Consider the following 14,216-nt stretch of genomic DNA (forward strand, 5'->3'; position numbering starts at 1 on the left):
GACATATACACACCCATGTTCATCGCAGCATTATTTACAATAGCCAAAAGATGGAAACAACCTACGTGCCCATCAACTGAAGAATAGATAACCCAAATATGGTACATACACAAAATGGAATACTATGCAACCCTAAAGAATAACGTAGAATCTTTAAAACAGTGCATAACATGGATAAACTGGAGGACATTATGCTGAGTGAAATAAGTCAATCATAGAAGGACAAATATTGTATGAGTCCATTATTGTAAAAAGGAAAGGTTTATATACTGAAGGAAATTTTCTTTGTTGGTTGCCAGGGGAGTGGAAGGAACACTGTTAGATAGGTAGAGACAATTATTGACTTGGGTGAAGAGAAGGGAAATGTACCAAACGTGAGTGATCAACATGGTGGCATTGAGGAAGAGGAAGGCATGGACAACTGCATAGGAGGTACAGGCAACAAAGATGAACCCTTTTGCACATACAGTACTGCAATGTCAGTGAAGGCAAACATGACTATACGGGTGGATAGATGGGTGAACAGGCTGAACTATTAGGTATGTCTATGCATGGGGAAATTTGCCCAAGACCATGTATAGGGTTGGCAGATAATGGTTCTACAAGTGTATTTGTATGTTCTGTAAGAATTCCCAGGTGTATAGTAGAACTGACAAGGGCCAAGATTGTAGTCACTTCTTGGGCACAGCCAGCTACCCAGAGGGAGTGAGTAGTTGAGCCTGTGGGCTTGGGACCATAGTCACAGGGGACATCAAGTTCAACTGGCATAACACACTACACAAAACATTGTTCCACGTCCTAATTTGGCAAGAAGTTACTGGGATCTTAAAAGCTTGCAAGCAGAAGACATCAAGCTCAATTGGCATAATATGCTACACAAAACATTTTACCACATCCTACTTTGGCAAGTAGTGACTGGGACCTTAAAAGCTTCCAAGTAGCCATCTAGATGCAATGATAGGTCTCTCATCATCCAGAGCAAAGACGAATGAAGAAATCCAAAGATTCATGGAAACAATTAGTCCAAGTGACTGGTACACCATGTGATCCTCAGCCTATATGACTATGAGACCAGAAGAATTAGATGGTCCCTGGCTGCCACTGTCAACCATTCAGAGGGGGATCTATGCAGGAGATCCTAGATAGAGTGGGAAAACAATATGGAACAAAACTCAAAATCATTCGGAAAAAAAAAAAAAAGATCAGGTTTGCTGGTCTGATAGGGCCTGGTGGAACCCCTGAGACTATGGACCCTAGCTGCCCTTCCAGTCTGGAATTGAACCCACACCTGTGGCTTCCAGCCAAACAAAAGACAGGCACATGAGGTGAGCATTTACCCTAGGTAGATTGTTCTCCTGGAGAGAACAATCATGGGAGAATAGAAGAGCTGTGTATGCACAGGGACAAGCTCAGGGGGCAGGAATGCATGGAAGGAAGGACACAGGGAAGAAGTAACTATGGGGAAGAAGTGGGAGGGGATCTGTTGCACTGTGGTAAATTGTAGTCAATGTCATGAGACAACGTTTATGTGAACTGCTGTATGGAAAGTGAATTTGCTCTGTAAACTTTCACCCAGATCACAATAAAAAAAGAAAGAAAGAAAGAATGATGATGGAAGCTGAGTTGGGATTATATTATATCTGCAGATCACTTGCGTAGTATTGACATTTTCACTGTGCTACATCTTCCTATCCATGACCGTAGTATATTCTTCTATTTATGTAGGTCTCTTTGTATAGGGCTGTTGTGTTTCTGGTTAGATTTATTCATAAGGAGTTCATATTTTGGGTGGCTGTTCTCTTTTTAGTGTAAAGGAATCCAAATGATTTTTTAATATGTTGATCTTGTACTCTGCAAATCTGCTAAATCTTTCTATTTGTTTCAGTAATTTTCTTGCAGAGTGTTTGGGAATTTCTATGTATAGGATCATATCATCTGCAAATAGAGATAGTTTTACTTTATCTACTATTAACTTTTATATACTACCAGATAAGGTTATCCCCAGGAACTCTGGTAGCATAGGGCCTAAGGCACGTGACTGCTAACCAGAAGGCTGGCAGTTCAAACCCACCAGCCACTCCTCGGAAGGAAGGTTGAACAATATACTTCCATAGTGACACCGCCTCAGAAATCCAAGGAGAGGTCGCTATGAGTCCAGTCCAACTTGACGGTATATAACATCAACAACAACAAGGTTATCCCCTTTCAAATTTGTCAAGTACAAGAAGACCTACCAATGAGGTATGCTCCAATTCACTTTGAATGTTGTGTTTAAGGATAACATTCATAGCCTTCAAAAATTTGACCCAAACACTGTAGACTCTTTTTGATGTGTATCATTTATCATTGGGAAATAAGTTGGTGCCAGCACTTAGAGACTCCATAGTTTTGAGGGCTGTGATCCTCCCAAGGGCAGTGACAGAAACATTTTTTGCTTTATTTACATGAATTCACGTAGCTTCTTAACCTAAAGTTAGAATTTCCTACCAATTTCATTTCACTTGAATCAAAAATCAATGTCCATGGAATCATCAGTCAAGAAATCAAACGACATATGACATTGGGAAAATCTGTTGCAAAAGATCTTCTTAATGTTTAAAAACAAAAAGCTGTCACTCTGGTGACTGTGGAGCAACTGACCCAAGCCATGGTCTTTTAAATTGCCATAAGTGCATGTAAAAGCTAGATAGTGAGAAAGTAAGACAGAAGAAGAATTGATGCATTCGAATTGTGCTGTTGGTGAAAAATATTGCATATGCTGCAAACTGGCAAAAGAAGGAACAAATCAGTTAGAAGAAACACAACCAGAACCTTCCTTAGAAGTGAGGATGGCAATTCTTCAGCTCACTTACTTTGGAAAGACCAATTGCTATCATATTTAGTCAAGTAGAGGGTCAGCAGATATGAAGCAAATCTTCAATGAGATGCATTGACACAATGGCCACAACAATGGGCTCAAACATGCCAATGACCATGGAAATGGTAAGGGATTGAGTAACGTCTCATCCTGTTATACGTAAGGTATGAGTATACCTTACGTATGAGTCAGAGCCAAACTGATGGCAGAGAACAACCTAAGAATCTTCTCTCCTTCAGAAGAGTGGGCAGATATGGCACCCACTGTTAGAGCAAAACCAGGTGGTTTTTTCAGAAGCTGCGATGAACAGGTTTCTAGAACTCTGAGCTGAGTTGGACAAATACACCCTTGTGGTCCAGCAGTGTAAACTCAAGATGTGTGGCTCTGTAGGCAGTTACAAATTTAACACAATTGCCTGGAAGAGCAAATGTGAAACAACAGTTCCATGGGTCATGTCTGGATAACATTACTTCCCAAGCACATCTTACTTTTTACACACAGTAGAGAGATTGTAAATAAAATCATCCCTTGGAGAAGAAAGCAGTTTTCATCTAGCTCTCTCTTATTAACTCTATAACTATTACCAATTTTTCTTCCTGTATGGATGTACAAATTGTATAGCATGATTCATTTTGGAACACTTTCTATTTTTCTAAGCCTATAAAACATTTTTATTATCCCTGTGGCTATTTTTCCCAATCCACAATTTCAGTATGTTGGGCATCAATGTCTTATTGGAGTCTAGCGTATTATATAGCAGCTAAATGTTGCCTGCATCATGCACTGTGAGCCATGCTATGATTCCTATGATCAGCCCTCCTCCCTAAACATCACCTCTATAGCAGAGATGGTTGTTTCCCTCAGGAACCCTGTATGGCTGCACAGTGTCTTATTTCAGTTTAACACAGCTCTCTGTTGCAAAGAACTTTTTTTAATGATTGGGTGACTTCAGAACAATTTGGGTATGTTTTATCTACCCCTAAACCATTTAGTCTATGGAGAGATTTTAAATGCTCTTTCCTTCTACTTCATATCCTTCACAGTTCTGCACCTGAAAGGGCTCAAAAGGTTGTACCCTTCTCAATGTGATATTCCAATTATATCAGACAGTGCCGTTACCCCACATTGAGACAGAGAAAGCAATTTTTGGAGACCTCTACCACTCAGAGTACCAGTGAGAACTTACTGAATATTCTTTCATGTTAATAGATATATTGACATTTATACTGCTAGTTGTACTCCAGGATATGTTTTGAAAATTGTCTCCATACATCAATCAGCTAAAAGTCGTATGATTTCAATAGTGCCTAAGGCACTTAACTGCTAACCAGAAGGTTGGCGGTTCAAACCCACCAGCCACTCTTGGTAGGAAGGTTAGGCAATCTACTTCCGTAGTGATACTGACTCAGAAACCCAATGAGGGTGTAACTTGATGGCACATAACAACAACAACAATCACCACTAACCAAAATCAAACCAAACTCACTGCCATTGAGTCGATCCCAACTCATAACACCCCTCCTTGGGTTTCCGATGCAGTATCTCTGTGGAAGTAGATTGCCCAGTTTTCCTTCTGAAGAGTGGCTGGTAGCACAATGACAACCCATTAATTACTTTTTCCATTTCATATAGTAGAACAATATGATTCTGTGCTCTAGGGAGTTCCCTGGACTTTGCCTGAGTTAAAAATAAACATCAGGTTTCTTATGTTTGTTTTTGCTAAGCCATTGAGATTTGGGGTTTCTTTATCACTGTTGCTTCATCTAGTCACAGCCATGAAAACCATGTGGACCACAGTTCTACTCTGAAATACATAGGCTTACCATGAGTCAGAACTGATTCCACAGCAGCTGGCATTGGAACTAGTATTCTAATGGCTCCTACGGAATCAGGAAGTACATGTTTTTAATAACATCCAAAATAAGATTCTAACTGATGAATCTTTAATGGTTGTTTTTACCTGGAAAACAGCCTCATAACCAGGCAAAGGAAAATAATGAAAGCTTGTTCCATTTTTATTTAAATATTAGCGATAAGGTAGATCCCAGAATACTGAAGTATTTTGACCCATCCAGAAGGCTGCTTTCGGAGAGGGGTATGCTTTATTTTCTGAGCTTTCTTGTCACATCCCTACACTCTTCAAAGGAGTCTGGTAGCGTAGTGCCTAAAGCACTTGACTGCTAACCAGAAGCCTGGCAGTCCAAACTCACCAGCCACTCCTCAGAAGGAAGGTTGGGCAATCTACTTCCATAGTGATACTGCCTCAGAAACCCAAGGAGGGGTCGCTATGAGTCAAGTCCAACTCAACGGCACATAACAACAACAACAACAACAACCTTCAACTGGAAGTGTTGATTCCACATACCTTGGGTGTTCCCTGGAATCAAGATGATTAACAATGACTCAGTGACTCTTAAGATCAGCCATCTTTGAGCAACATTGATAGGAGAAACTCAAGGAGAAACAAGAAGATATGCCCATGCTCTGAACTTCATTAACTTTAATCATGACAACAACCTTATAGGGTAGACATTTTTGTCTCTCTTTTACAGGGAGCAGGAGCAATATTTCCAAGAACTTACAACTAGTAAGTGGCAGATATAAAATCTGAACCCAAAGCCACAGAGTCTGCTACCAAGATGCATACTTCTTTTTCCATCATGCCACACTGCCTCTTTTTATTGGTTCATTCAATTCTTACTTTCTTACAACAAATATTTATTGAGAACAAATTATGGAACTAGGTGCTCTGGAAAGAGAGGAATGAAAAGTTAAGTAAAATCTTACTATCAAGGAATTCAGAGTCCAAGAAGCATTAGATTCGATTCAAGTCCATAAAACATGTCATGAGAAATCAGAGGAGAGAAAGGTCAATTACAGCTGAGAGAAGCCTTCTTAGAGGAGATAGCATCTTGGATTGTGGATAGATAGGGATGGAGGTCTAAAGTGTTTTAGGTAGAAAAAAGAATGTGAAGAAAAGCCAAGGGGTCAGAAATCACAGGTTATTTACAGAAATCAGAGAAGGAAAGAGGAGAGAACCACAGCCACAGACCTAATTTTAGAACATGTAAAGCAGTATTTAAGGATTGGAAGATTTCACATACATATCTGGACTTTAGAATTCATTTGAAAAATTGGGAGGCATGAGAGTACTGGGCTAGCTCCACCCCCGGGGCACAATCAGCTGAAGCTAAAAGTTGTCACCTTCACAGGGAATATCTGCTCTCTAGTTCTCCTGGGCCAGTGATTATCACCTGCTTAATCACTATGTGCATTTGAGCACTCTACCCTTTGAGTGGAAGATGTAGAGTAAGTAGCAGCATGAAGTTGGAAAGATAGATTGAAGTTCTAGCAAATGCCTTACCCCACGGGGCCAATTGATGGAAAAACCAAATGAAGCTACTGATTCTGTCTGCTTTCAGTTGCTTAAATAAGCTACTAGCACCTACCTCTGTGGGGAAATGGAGTCAGAACACAAGTAGACTCTTGCCTAGGAATTTATAATCAGCTAACCTGCTTGACAGAAGTCTCTAGACAGAAAGTGGGCATAAGGGAGGGCAATGGGGTTATAGGCTTGGTGAAACAGTCTTTTCTTAAAAGGTGAAACTTAGTGATTAGTGATGTCCTACTCTCCATTGTTACCTTGGGGGCTGTTCTATGACTTAAATGTTAGCTTTATTTAGCCAGCTGGGAGTTGGTAATGGCTCAGTGAAGGGGAGTGGGGGGACCCATGAATTTCTAAGATTGGTTTGTCATTTCCTTAACCTAGAGATAAATGCAGGGCTGAAACACAAGAGGAGAGAGAAAGTGCAGAAATGAGACCAAGAGCAAGAGAGCGAAAACAGCATGCTATAAAAAGAGAAAGATTCAAAAATATTTATAGGCACTTACCATGAAGCATCCAAACCAAAACCAAACTCACTGACATTAAGTCGATTCTGGCTTATAGTGACTCCCATTGGGTTTCTGAGGTGGTCAATCTCTACAGAAGTAGATTGCTCCCTCTTCTTTCTGTGGAATTGCTGGTGGGTCTTAACCACCAATCTTCTGGTTAGCGATCAAATACCTTAGGCACTGTGCCATCAGAGCTCCTTCTATGAAGCATCAGTAGTTGGAAAATACAGCTTTGGTGATAGAAATGATGCTTGAGATGACATGATAGAATTTTGCGAGACCAACAACTTACTCAGTGCAAATACCTTTTTTCAACACAAACAAAAACTATACATGTGGACCTCACCAGATGGAATACATAGAAATCAAATCGCCTATATCTGTGGAAAGAGACGATGGTGAAGCTCAATATCATCAATTAAAACAAGGCCAGGAGCTGACTTTGGAACAGACCATCAATTGCTCATATGTAAGTTCAAGGTGAAGCTGAAGACAATTAAAACAAGTCTGTAAGAGCCAAAATATGACTTTGAGTATATCTCACCTGAATTTAGAGACCATATGAAAAATAGATTTGACACATTGAACACCAGTGACCAAAGATTAGGTGAGTTGCAGGATGACATCAAGAACATCATACAAGAAGAAAGCAAAGGCCATTAAGAAGATAGGAAAGGAAGAAATGACCAATAAAATTGATGTCAGAAGAGACTCTGAAACTTGCTCTTGAACAGAGAGTAGCTAAAATAAATGGAAGAAATGATGAAATAAAAGAGCTAAACTGAAGATTTCAAAGGGTGGCTTGAGAAGACAAAGTAAAATATTACAATAAAATGTGCAAAGACCTGGAATGCGAAAACCAAAAGGGAAAAACCACTCAGAATTTCTCAAGCTGAAACAACTGAAGATAAAATTCAAGCCTTGAATTGCAGTCTTGAAGAATTCTATGGGCAAAATTGCTGACATTCCTGATGTCAGATGGCTCTTGGCTGAAAGCAAAGAATGCCGGAAAGATGTTGAGTTCTGTTTTATTGACTATGCAAAATCATTCAATCATGTGGCTCACAACAGATTATGGATAACATTGCAAAGAATGGGAATTCCAGAACACTTAATTGTGCTCATAAGGAACCTGTACATAAACTAAGAGGCTGTGGTTTGAACAGAATAAGAGCATAGTGCATGGTTTAAAATGAGGAAGGGTATGGATCAGTGTCATATCTTTTTGCCACACTTATTCAATCTGTATGCTGAGCAAATAGTCTGAGAAGCTGGACTAAATGAAGAAGAACTCAGAATCAAGTTTGGAAGAAGACTCATTAACAACCTGAGATATGCAAAGGACACAATTTGGTTACTGAATGTGATGACTTGAAGCACTTACTGAAGAAGATCAAAGACTACAGTCTTCAGTATGCATTACATCTCAACATGAAGAAAACAAAACTCCTCACAAATGGACCAATAAACAACTTCATGATAAATGGAGAAAAGATTGAGTTGTCAGGGATTTCATTTTGCTTGGTTCCAGTCAACAGTCATAAAAGCTTGTTGTTGTTGTTAGGTGCCATTGAGTCATTTCAGACTCATAGCGACCCCATGCACAGCAGAACTATTAATATTAAATTATTATTAATATTAACTATTAATATTAAAAACTATTAATATTACTTAGTCATAGAAGCAGTGGTCAAGAAATCAGACGTCATATTGCACCGGGCAAATCTGCTGCAAGAAACCTCTTTGAGTGTTTAAGAACAAAGATGTCAATTTGAGGACTAAGGTGCACCTATCCCAAACCATGGTATTTTCAATCACCTCATATACATGTGAAAGCTGCATAATGAATAAGGAAGACTGAAGAAGAATTGATGCCTTCGAATTGTGGTGTTAGCGAAGAATACTAATGATACCGGGGACTGCCAGAAGAATGAACACATCTATCCTAGAAGTGCAGCCAGAGTGTTCCTTGGAAGTTAGAATGTCCAGATTTCATCTTGCCTACTTTGATCTTGTGGTCAGAAGGGACCAGTCCCTGGAGAAGGATATCATGCTCAGTAAAGTAGAGGGTCAGTGTAAAAGGGGAAGACCCTCGACAAGATGGATCGACACAGTGGCTGCAATGATGTAATAATAATGCAAGGATTGTGAGAATGGCACAGGACAGCGTAGTGTTTGGGGCTGTTGTACAGAGGGTCACTATGAGTTGGAATCTACTCAGTGGCACCTAACAACAAAAACAACTCTGTAGCTTGTGGAAACCCCTCAGTGGCACAAGTGGTTAAGGTGTTAAGCTGTTAACAAAAGTTTGGAGGGTTGATTTTACCCAGAGGTGGTTCAGAACAAAAGCCTGGTGATCTACTTCTGAAAAATCAGCCATGGAGGTCTGTATGGATCACAGTTGTCTTCTGACACACATGGGACCACCACGAGTCAGAGTGGACTGGACAGCAGTTGGCACTGGTATACATCAGGTGCCTTCTCGACTGGTGGTCGTATTGTGGAGAACATGCCAAACAAAAAACAAGCCCGTTAATTCCAACTACAGTAATCCCATGTGTGTCAGAGGAGAACTGTGCTCCATAGGATTTTCAATGGTTCTTATCTTTCAGAGGGTGTGTGGATTTGAACCATCAAACTTCAGGTTAATAACAAAGCACTTAAGTTTTCGCACCCACCTCGGGACTCCTATGGTGGATATGGTTATTTTTCAGAGAAGACAAAATGAACTAGGAAGTTCATTTACTTGAGTACAAAAATACAAACTATGAAGGCTCTGGGCTAGTCAAGAGAAGATTAAATTGGGTGACAGAAATCACTCAATTGCACTCATCTTAAACATATTTCAAAACTATCTCTGACTCTAAGAAGAAACAAGTAAAGAAATATTGAGTCTGTTGAGGACACTAGGCATAATGGCAAAAGCAGGATTTTCAGTAGCAGCGAGTCCCAGGTTTAAACCCTCCTCTGTCAATGATAAGCTGTGAAGTGAGCAGCAAATCTCTTCAAGCCTCAGTTTCACCTTCTGAAAATGGCATTTATAATTCCTTTATTATATCAGTGTTTGGGTAAAGAGTAAATGACATTAAAGTTTCAGAAACATAGTAGGCATTTTATAAATATGATACTCCCTTTCCTTCTTCAGCTTTCTTAGTGACGTGGTTCAAATCATTACAAGTACTGACCAGATTTATTCATAGCAGACAAAATAAATTCAGGTCCCTCAGCCTTCTAAATGAAAGCTAATGAAAAATATATGTTCTCTCACTTCCTCATTTGACTGCCTGCAAATTATGTCTCCTGATGCATGCTGGCTCCTCTGCTATTTCATGACTTCAGACACTGAACTTTGAGTCTTTGTCACATCAGCAGCACCAAGTAATTCCATACAGAAGTCTGACATTTCCAGTTGAAAAAAATAAATTGATTAAAATTCAACAGGCATGTAGTGTTCGGCATTTAAAGGTTGAGGAATCTAGGGAACTATCAACTGTAAGATAATTCAACATTTAACGTGGGTGGGGGCACCCGGAGTTGTTTCTTTCCCTCACCATCCCAGCCTTTGACTCTTAGGAACATAATTGTGGCAAATTTAATTACAGCCTCAAGAAGGGCCATCCATCTTTGAGGGCCTTAGCGGTTGGGCTTCCCAAGAGCAAAGAAAGGTCGATTTGACTTTCCAAGGATTATATCTTCACCTTTGTTAGTCAAGAAAGAATCTTTATGCTCTTTGTCTAAGCTCTGTGGAGCTGCCCCTCTTTTCCTTTTGAAAATCCCAGGATAACTACAAGCCAGTTAGCCTTTTGCTTAAAGAGAAGGAAGGAACAGACAACCTCTAGACCATAAGCTCTAGAGCTTGTTTTATTATGCTCCATGGCAAATGTCCTCTTTGTCATTACAGAGAGAATGGTTAGCATGAGACTGGCACATAGTGGTCAAGCCTTCGATATGTATCTGTTGATTCAGTGAATTAAAACACCATGTTTCAAATTTAGGCTCTTTCAGACACTGTTAGATCTTGGGCAAGTTACTTATCCTCTCTTGGCCTCAATTCCTTCATTTGTAAAATAGGGACAGTAATGCCTACTTCACAATCATTAGTTAGGTTGTTCAGCAATTGTCTGTTAACTTTTTTTTTTTTTTTTTTTCTTCTCCACAAGATACTAAGCTCCCATAATGCAAAGACTAGTCTTTTAAGTCAACATACCTCCCCTACTCCGACCAGTGCCCAGAAAAATACCTGGGAAAAAGTAGGTGCTCGATAGATGTAAAATAAACTAAAATCAATGCCATGTAACAGCAAGACTCCTGAAATGGAATGCAAGAAACCAGGTAGTGTGACGGTTAATTCCTCAGCTGCTAACTGAAAGGTCGGTGGTTTGAACACACTAGCCACTCCACAGGAGAAAAGACCTGGTGGTCAGCCCCCATAAAGATTTATGGCTCAGGAAACCCTATGGGGAAGTTCTACTCTGTGCTACAGGGTCACTGTGACTCAGAATTAACTCAAGGTCACACAACAACACATCCTTATTCTGCCACCAACTTGTGATGTGATCTCTAGCTCTTAATTTGCTCATCTGTCAGATGAGGAATTTATATAAGAAAATCTCCAAGGTCCACTGAATTCTGATATTCTTTTATCTTTATTCCTGTTCTATTAAGACTTTATTCATCTGGGCTCATTTATTGAGGCTTAGTAGAGTCTTGGAATTATAACAAATAAAAGCATTGTCTTGTGAAAAGATGAGATGGCTAAAGGGTGACATGACTGCTCTCTGCAAATATCTGAAGAGCTTTTACGATGGTGCTCCTGATCACTTGTTCTCATTTTTACTAAGAGAAATGGCTTTAGTATTGCAGACAAGGAAGCAATTAGATGTAAGGAGAGATTTCTTGATTACTATAGGGATAAAATGATGCCTACCTTCATTCTCCCTGACAGGTGAGAACAGGAGTCCCTGATGAGTCAATCAATGAATCAACAAATATTTGCTAAGCTCGCTCGCTGCTCATGCTCCTCTTCATGACATTTTGTTCAAAGTGTGGATCAAGAACCTCCTGCATCAGAATCACCTGGAGCTCGTGTTAAAAATTTAGATTCTTAGATTCACCCCAACTGACTCTTTCTCAGGCTAATATCTACAATCTGTATTTTAATAATATCCTCAAGTGACATTTCTATGCATTCTAAAGTTAGATTATGTTCTTAGAGTTTAAAACTTGGGAAATATTTTCTCCCAATCTGGTGGTTTTTTGAATAATAATTATAGCAAATATATTTGTTAAGCAGCAACTACGGGCCAAACATCTTACATATATCATTTATAATAGTCATCTTTACCCCATGAGGTAGGTATTACTCCCACCTACCTATTCCAAACCTGTTGTTGTTCAGTCAATTCAGACTCATGGCAGCCCATATTGTTACATAGCAGAACTAACCCTTCCATGGGATTTTCTTGGCTGTAATCTTATGGAAGTGGAATGCCAAGCCTTTCTTTCATGGCACTACTGGACCTGTTTGAAACATCAACCATTAGGCTAGAACTAGAGTGCAAAACATTAGCGCCACCTAGGCAGCTGATCCCCACCTAAGAGATGAATAAATGAAGGGTGAGTGATAAAGTAAAAAAGTGACACAACCACAAAGTGGCTGGATCAGGACTTGAACCCAGGACTTCTGGACACAGGTTCACTGCCCCATAGCTGCTTTTCTAACATGCTGCCTTTGAGTCAGGGCATTCTGTGAGACTCATGTTCTGTTGCCATGACCTTGTCTGCCCCTAGAAGAGAAGAGGTAAAGAAGGCCACAAAGATGTGAGCTCATCCATATTCAGTTTGGGCTGTTAGCTTCAAGTTCCAGAGAGGAGGCTGAGCAGATGTGTCTCTCATTCACTACAGAGACCGTGCAAGTATGGTTTCTCAGAAAATGCGTAGATATTTTTTTTTTCCTTTCTTTCATGGAGGATGCAGAACTTGGTGTGTGATCTTACTGTGACCTTTACAGGTTACTCAAAGCAGAATGAACTTATGACCCCATCTCAGATCTTGGTCCACAGGAATGACTCCAGGGAGCCAATTTCAAGTGGCCCCCATTTACATTAGTCCTTGTAATTGCAAAATACATTCTTTCCTCTGAACTCTCAGCTTCTGGAGGTCAGCAAAGGCCATGGATGAACTACCCTCCTCTTTTTGGACAAGGAAAGTTAATAGACTGATTATTAGCTGCAAGACTGAAATTTCACTCTGAAACAATCAACTCACCATTTATGTCCATTCTCAGTGATTACGTGACTGATGTTTCAGAAAAGGAAGGCAAATTAAAGTGGGGTAAAAAAAATCAGGGGTATGTAGATGATTTTAAGGGACCCTTTGTTAGTTTCTCCCCAGCATCTTTTAGATAGTTGAGATAAAGGCTCACATATTCAATGTGTTTCTCACCTGACTCCCAAGGCTGAAAAGTCACCTACCCCACTCACCTGTGTTTTTTTAAGGAACACATGTTCAGAGGCAGGGGAATGGTTGAAATGCCTTCCTTCTCACAGTAGCTCATTCATTCAATTTCCATTTATTGTCAGGCTGGGAACTGATGGCTGCAGAAATGATGGAGGTACAATCCCAATTTGGAGATGCTTACAGGAGCTCTGGTAGCATAGTGCCTAAGGCACTTGACTGCTAATCAGAAGGCTGGGGGTTCAAACCCACCAGCCACTCCTCGGAAGGAAGGTTGGGCAATCCGACTTCTGTAGTGATACTGCCTCAGAAACCCAAGGAGGGGTTGCTATGATTCAGGGCCGACTCAACAGCACATAACAACAACAACAACATAGGCTGCTAGTTCATTTCCAATGTGAGAAAGGGAAAAATAAAAACAAACTAACCTACCACTAGGGAATTTTCAATGTTCAAAATGATGACTGGGACATATTATCACAAGAAAAATACATAAAATTAAGTTCATAAGGATTGGGTAAAAGGCATGATTATGAAGTTTGGGTGCCCTTGGATAAGTCACTTAATCTCCCTGGATGTCAATTTCCTTATCTCAAATGTAAGGGAGTTAGATTAGGTGATTTCAGTGTTTTTTCTGTCTCTAACAGTCTGATTCTGCTTCTATTTTTACAAACTTAAAAGCTACTGAACTTAGTTGTATGACTTGTCCAGAAATACTAACTCTATTCAAATATATTTCCCCCACCTTAGAAAGCCTAGAATCTGCCTTAGAATCTAGGCATGATTACTGAATACTTAGACTATTCCTATCAATTTAGTAATAAAGACACCTACATCCAGAGAGGAAGAAGAATTTGCCCAAGGTCACACGTAAGTTAATGGCTGGCACGCTTGGAAGTCAGGTGTCTTGACTCCTGGTCAAGAAAGAAGTTAGTATAACCTACTTTCCACCTCACCTTACTGAGTTTACATTCACTATTGGTCTATTTCTAGAACTTTTTCAGATATA

Source organism: Orycteropus afer, unplaced genomic scaffold, assembly GCF_000298275.1.
Source record: "Orycteropus afer afer isolate SDZICR_OR568_19922 unplaced genomic scaffold, OryAfe1.0 scaffold00037, whole genome shotgun sequence".
Taxonomy (NCBI): domain Eukaryota; kingdom Metazoa; phylum Chordata; class Mammalia; order Tubulidentata; family Orycteropodidae; genus Orycteropus; species Orycteropus afer.